Below are 8,090 nucleotides of genomic sequence, written 5' to 3'. Positions count from 1 at the left end.
TATCTAGAATTATATGTGAAAAATGTATATCAAAATAATTAATAGAATTTATTTATGTTCTAATGGTTTTTAATAAAAGAGAGAAAAAAAACTAAACTCAATATTTTGATATACCAAACTCAAACTTTAAGCTTTTTTTAAATTTTTTTTATTGGCCTCCGCTTTACAGCATTTTTAGTCACCTACATTATTCATATTATTTTTCATCATATTCTATACAATTTTTACATATATGTTTCTTATATATATATATATATATATATATATATACTATCTTTTTTTATATCCTAATCTTCCATTCAATTTTCTTCAATTCCATTCAATTTTCATTCTTCTTCTTGTTTCTCAATATGTTCTTCTCATCTTCTAAACTAAACTTCTTTTATCCTTCTTACTTCTAATACATTTTTTTCTTATATTCTACAAATTAACAATTCTTAATCTACCTTAATATTTTATATTTTTAATTTTGGTATTACTGTAGATTCACTTTAAGCTTTATATTACAGACTCTGCAAACCGCATGATTAATGCGTTACATATAACAGAAGTGCTATGTTTACAAACAAAAGTGTAAATATTTGTGCTGTTATACACAAGTTCAAATAAACAACAACAATATATAATACATGTTTATAATAATTTGTATACATTTGGAACATGTCTCAAAACAATCAAAAAGCGCGAAGTATGAAAAGCAGAAGGTAAAAAATTGCGAAGATATGATGGAACAAAACGCTTATTTTTAATAATGCATGGAAATATTATTATAACATATGTTAAATTGTGTGTTGGCATACAAAATAATTATTTATGCTTGTAATACACGATTTTAAAAAATGAAATATACAAAAAATAAATGTTGCTTGGAACGCTCAAAACGCTCCGAACGGCATGTACGTGTGCGCGCCTGTTCCCGAGATAGCCACGTTTGTACGGATTTACTTTTGCAGTAGGCGCTGGAAGGGTAATAATAACCGAAACTCCACGAAGGACATCGTACATTTCCGTGGGGTAGAGAAAGCTCCGTTAGTCTGTTGGAAAACTCCGGCAGTCAGTTGTGTGTGCGCGACCCGATCGTCAAAATCGCGGCAGTCCGGGTCTCCGGAAAATTCAGTGATTTACGTATTAAATTCGATTCGTGAGTGATGACTTACAATCGGATTCTGATTGTTTGATTGTGAAGTGATCATTGATTGATTGATGTGGAAAACATAATTTTAATCGACACATGTGGTAGCTGTTCAAAGATTTTGTTGTTGATAAAAGATATTGGTGATATCATAGGAAGATAGGACTTTAAAAAAGTAAGTCATTAATAATATTTTAAAATTAAATATATATATATATATATGTATATGTATATATATATATATATAAAACAAATTTATGACAATTACAGAACGTAATAAATAAAATAATTGCCCTAAGTTTTTTGTGCGATTCCGATATCTATTATCTTGATAGTATTTCCTATTTGCTTACAAAGCAATAAAAAATGTGTAAATAATTTGCAATTATTTTCATTTATGTTAGAATCCTGGTAAAAATTTACCTGCTTTAGAGACCCGCTCCGATGTTATATGTTTTACATACATTAAAGAACTCTATTTGCCTTGTAAGAAACTATTTCATGAATCAGGACTCCGACTAGTTAACAATTTTTAGCACAACGACTAACGCTAATTTTACTAAACTTAAACATCTTTTAATATCGAACATACTAAAAATTTTGTCTATCAAATTGATTGTTTAGATTGCAAATTAATTTACATTGGTGAAACTAGCCCAAACTTTATAAAACGACTTCAGAAACACAAAAACAATTGAAACAATCTTAGAGACCCATTCCTGTGTCATTTGTTTGCCATACATTAAAATAATGCATTTTTCTTGCAAAAAACTATTTTATAAATAAGGACTTCAACTAATTAACAACAAAATAAAAACCCTTTTTCATATCGAACGTCTTACAAATCAGGTCTATCAAATTAATTTCCAAGGTTGCAATTCAATCAATTTATATTAGTGAAACTAGTCTAAGTTTAATAAAACGACTTTATGAAAATAAATAATTAAAAAAATCCCAAACAATTTAAAACTATGCAAACAGAACACATCAATTTATTAAAACAATACATATATTGATTTAACCCGAATATACAACATTTTAGGAAAATTTATACAAAAGATGGGTTGTTGATGGATATTTTCAATGATTTATAACGAGAATATAGTAAATAAAGAAAATTATCTCAGTGTGTTGTGCAAAACCAATATCTATTATCTGGATAGTAATTGCAAATTTCTTACAAAACAATAAAAATCATATTGATTGTTTACGTTGCAAATCAATTTACATCGGTGAAACTAGCCCAAACTTTATGAAACAACTTCAAAAACACAAAAATAATTAAAACAATCATAGAGACTCATTCCTGTGTCATTTGTTTGCCATACAATAAAACAATAGATTTTCCTTGTAGAAAACTATTTTATAAATCAGGACTGCGACTAGTTAACAACAAACTAAAAACTTATTTTTAATATCGAACGTCTTAAAAATCAGGTCTAACAAATTCATTGTTAAGATTGCTAATCAATTTATATTGGTGAAACTAGCCTGAATTTATTAAAACCACTTCATGAAAATAAATAATTTAAACAATTCCAAACCATTTAAAACCATGCTAACGGAACACATCAACCCAATGAAAGATCACATAGATTTTTTTAACCCAAACCTTACTACATTTTGCAGAAAATTTATTCAAAAGACGTGTTGATGAAAATATTTACAATGATTATATATAACAAAACTGTAATAAATAAAATGAATGACCTCAGGTTTTGTGCAAATCTGATATCTATTATCTTGATAGTATTTTCTATTTGCTTACAAAGCAATAAAAAGTGTGCAGATAATTCACAATTAGTTTCATACATGTAAGAATCCTAGTAAAATTTTACTTGTCTTAGAGACCCGCTCCCATACCATTTACTTGCCATACATTAAAGCATTGTATTTTTCTTGTAAAAAACTATTTTACAAATAAGGACTACGACTAGTTAACAATTTTAGCACAACGACTAATACTATTTTCACTAAACCATTTTTTTTTTTTATATCGAACGTCTTCCATCAAATTGATTGTTTATATTGCAAATCAATTTACATCAGTGGAACTAGCCAAAACTTGATAAAACGTCTTCAGCAACACAAAAACATCCTAAGCAATTTGAAACTATGCTAGCAGAACACATTAACGTGATAAAACATATATAATTTTTTAAACCGACAATACTACATTTTATTTATTTATTTATTTATTTTGAAGAGAATTCATCCAAAATTTATAGCGAGAATGTTATAATTAAAAAAAATACCTCAGTTTGTTGTGCAAATCGAATATCTGTTATCTGGATGTGCGAATTATTCAAAATTAGTTTTACACAATTTAAAATCTTGGTAAAAATATTTTTTAAAAAATCCTCTCTATATTATGTCTTCAGTTAGTTCACAAATAGCACATATAATACACAATTACCCCATTATGAAAATTCTCATATTAGTAAAAAAACACTGTTATAAATACAGATTTAATGTTTAATTTAATTATATTGTTTAGTGCATTATTATAAACTATTGTGATTTTTCAAACTCGATTGTAAAAAAAATGATATGTATTGATTTTATAGTTAAAAAATCTTACGACGAACAATTTTTCAAATGAAATATCATTAGTTTAATTTTCGGCAAAAACTAAAGAGAACATGATCAAAAATTTGATTCTTATGTATATCATCTGTTATTTCCTGATTTTGCGAAATTGAAAATCAAAAATTACACAAAAACATAACATTAAAAAAGGTTTTCTAAATAGAGTCTAACAAATATATTTTCCAATAAAACTAATATTTGAATATCAAAACAACTACTACATAAATAATATATTTATATATAATACACAAGTTAAATAATTTTTATCTTCGGGTATTCTGTTCAATGATTGTTTATTTTACTTTAAATAATTTTTTTGTGTTTATTTTAATAATACTTATGAATATTATTCAAATTATATGATTTGCTACTATTTTTTATTTAATGTATTTTATTTGCATATTACGACAATTTTTAAAAAGAATTTCTCTATCAGGCCGTAGGATCAGATAGGATATATTTGGGTGTACGCATATTATATAAAGGTATAATAAAAATATTCAAAGGCCATATATCAAATAAAAATCGAAGACCTTTATTTAAGCTTCACATTACGGTATTGATTTATGATTATATATATATATATATATATATATATATATATATAAATATATATAAATATATATAAATATATAACATTAACCAAAAAAAAAACAATTTCTTAAAAATATTTAATTTACAATGCATACGCTTCGGTAATAATCCTCGCCTTTATTCAGTGGAAACTAAAAACAAAATTTAAGAACTAAAATAATTGAGATTGAAAAATAATAAAAAGTAAAGTACTTACAATTTGATAATCTTAGTGTTAAAAACAGAAAATACGATAATTTATGGTATGAGGATTTATTAGTGCATTACTCTATGTAATTTAAATATCAAACTTGTAATCATAACAAAATTTTACTAACATTAAATTATCACAAAAGAGTTATTGTGCAGTATGTGTGTTATCTGCAAACAAATTAAAATCATAATGAAGAAAGAACTAAAAAAAAATATATATTTTTATCAAGATTCTTATATGTGTGAAACTATTTATAAATTTTCTGCACATTTTAGTTTTATAAGTAATTTGGAAATACTATCTATATAAAGAATGTGTTGCACAACATGTTGAGATCATTCCTTTTATTCATAGTTCTATTGTAATAAATCGTTAAATACAATCTTTCATAAATTCTTCTTTTGTATAAATTTTCTGCAAAATGTAGTAAAGTCGGGTTGAAAAAACTATGTTGTGTTTTAAAGTGTTAATGTGTTTTGTGAGCATTGTTTTAAATTGTCTGGGATTTTTTTAAATCATTTGTATGTTGTAATTGTTTTATTAAATTTTGACTCGTTTCTCTGTATATATATATATATATATATATATATATATAAATATATATTTATATTTATATAATTTTTATTTAATCCTCTACACATGCAGTCATAACAAACGCGTGTCATCAATTTAGAAAAATTCATTTTCCATATGACGGCGCGAAGCTTATTCGATTTGTTTGTATTATGTTGAATTGCGCGTTTGTAATTTGTGATCGATCAGATGGACAATGTTTCATAAACAGTGCCGTATATTATTTTTACAACGGCACAGATGGACGTTTTAAAAAGCGATTTTGCACGTCGATGATGCCCCTCTGGCTGCCGGTCTGGTACGCATTCAGCCGTAGCATTATTGGAACGAATGCGAATAAACAATAGCGGAGGCGATTCATTAATTTTCTGGTTAGGCGGCGTGCTTGCATCGGAACTCTATCTGTCACAGGGGACTGATATACATACACATAAATATACATACATATGTAAAGAACATTGCTCTATATATTTGAAATTAAAAAAAACACAAAAACGCTACATATTAAGTTTTAGATTGAACTTTTTACTAGACTCAAAATGATATTTTGATGTGAACTTTTTCATAGGTTTGATATGATATTTTGGATTGATGAAAACCATGAAATCCATACAAATTAGGGACTAAGCTCATACATTATGCTGATTTTATATAAAACATTATACAAGCCAATTTAGTGCTATAGAATACAAATATGGGGTAGTGCGCATAATACTAATATAGACATAATACAAAAATTTCACAGCAACTTTCTGTAAATTGTCTTAGGAGCACCAAAATATGTCCCTTACTGGCTGATTCATTTCGGGACTAATACACCTACCATGAAAATAACTTAAAAATACAAACATTTACTGACTCTATAAACCTGGCAAGTTTAAATTGAAAAGTCACAACTCATACTTGTACAGAGTATGATATAAAACATTCTCTTATGTTATAATGATTAGGGTTAAATCCATCTATCCGAAAAACGAGCACGTTGTCATTTCACAACGCAGTGTCCAAATACTATTTTTTTGAACTGGAAATATATTTACACTATATATTAAAATATTTAGTATGATCATATCATTTTCCTAAACGTACGGTTGATGGATAAACAAAAAAAAATCAAAATTTAATTTGAACTAATATTGTGACGAGAAGGGGTTAATGTCCCTATTTTTGAGGATGACCTCTGACTTTTCTCTCCTAGAAGACTTTTTGAATATTGCATCATTTATTTAAATTTTCCCTGTATTAATGAATGGAATCCTTTTTTTATTATTATTAACGATAGCTTCCAAAATTCAATCAACGTCTGCAAATTGTATTAGCCGCTTAAAATATAATCTTGTAATAAGCTGTTTTGGGGGTTGGTTCTAATTTTTGTGAGATAATACGATTAAACATGCAGCAATTGTAATTAATATAAATTTTTATATTTACAATATTAAAGCAATTGTTGCGTACTTTTCTAAGCTTAGTGGATAATTAGAACATTGGAATTTTACATCAACTTGTTTTGTATAATTGTATGATTATCTGAAGAATCAGATAGAGGCTCTATCAACCTCTCGTTTTAATGCTTTAGTTAGAAGTAAATTACACTCTTTGTTGAATGTAATTGTATTATATTTTTGCATTATTGACAAATTGTAAGTAAAGAATGTGTACAGACTCGCGATGGTGTAATTGATCTTCTTTTGTTTTGTCCACAATGTAATGCTATCACATAATATGACCCTGGCGTAAACAACTTTTTTCTCATATTGCTGATGAATTTCAATTTCATTTGGCATATTATTACTTATATTACTTTTATTTTGTAAATCAAGACATATGGAAGTCTAATAATGCAACATTGTTGAGTGGTGAAATATAAACGATTAAAGTACTGAATATTGATTACAATGGGTAGTACTGCCCTCTGGCAGATCCGTGAGCTGAGTAAAAATCTAATTCGATTCAGGGCAAAATAGTGTGAAACATTTCTCATTGCCATTTTGCATCGCAGTGCCCGAAAATGAAACACATTTTTAAACTATATTTTCAATCAAAAATTGATACCACTACTGCTTTATATCAAGTTATCCAAAGCGAAGTTCAAACGATCCTGTCCACACATCCCATTGTCATTTCACATCGCAGTGCCCGAAATAAAAACATATTTTTGAACTATATTTTCAAGCAAAAATTGATACCACTATTGCATGATATCAGGTTACCCAGAACCTAGTTCGTACTCAAGACCCTGTCCACCCATGACAGTGCGTTTAACCGCTACGCCATGGAGCACCTAAATATATAATGTGTGTCTATATACATGTGTATATATTATAGTTTGTACTGATGGCATGTTTGCATTACATTATGCAATTATAGTGATTCGGAGATTTGGCAATTGAGCCAGTGCACACATGCCACAACGGCAGTTATCGTGGAAGCTTACCCGCGGAAGTTATTTGTACCGCAACGGCAGCGGTCTCTGTCTGCTGTTGGATGCTAAGGATTATTTTGTCTAATGATATGACACAATATAGGAAATAAATCCCGGATTTATAAAGGACACTATAAATCTAATATTAATCCGATTTGATTGTAATGCGCAATCGTAATTATTTGAAAGAATAGTCTCAATCGTTATTGTTGTTCTATTTTATTGATTACAATATTTTGATTGAGCGGTAACATGCTGGACTCTCATGTCCGTTACTATATGCATACAAGTTTTTATGAAAACTTATGAAAAAGTATGTGTGAAAATTAAAAAAATGTAAAAAATCAATACGATATAATATGATGAGATGCATGTTAAATAGACAGAAACTAGTGGGGTGTGAGGCATCGGTCCTTAAGGCAAATTGCTGGAACTTTCCATACCGTAACAAAATGTTCAAGGAATACTGAATGTTTTCAAATAGATTATTATAAATATTGTAACATTGTCTAATATTTATAAGAATTATATAAACTGAATTGCAAAGTTGAAATTATTTGTTTTAAGTATATTAGAACTATAGTCAG

Source organism: Ctenocephalides felis, unplaced genomic scaffold (assembly GCF_003426905.1).
Source record: "Ctenocephalides felis isolate EL2017-DRISC unplaced genomic scaffold, ASM342690v1 CF-g0.4_SCAFFOLD_03436, whole genome shotgun sequence".
Taxonomy (NCBI): domain Eukaryota; kingdom Metazoa; phylum Arthropoda; class Insecta; order Siphonaptera; family Pulicidae; genus Ctenocephalides; species Ctenocephalides felis.
The sequence above is the reverse complement of the archived record's forward strand: the minus strand, read 5'-3'. Positions refer to the sequence as shown.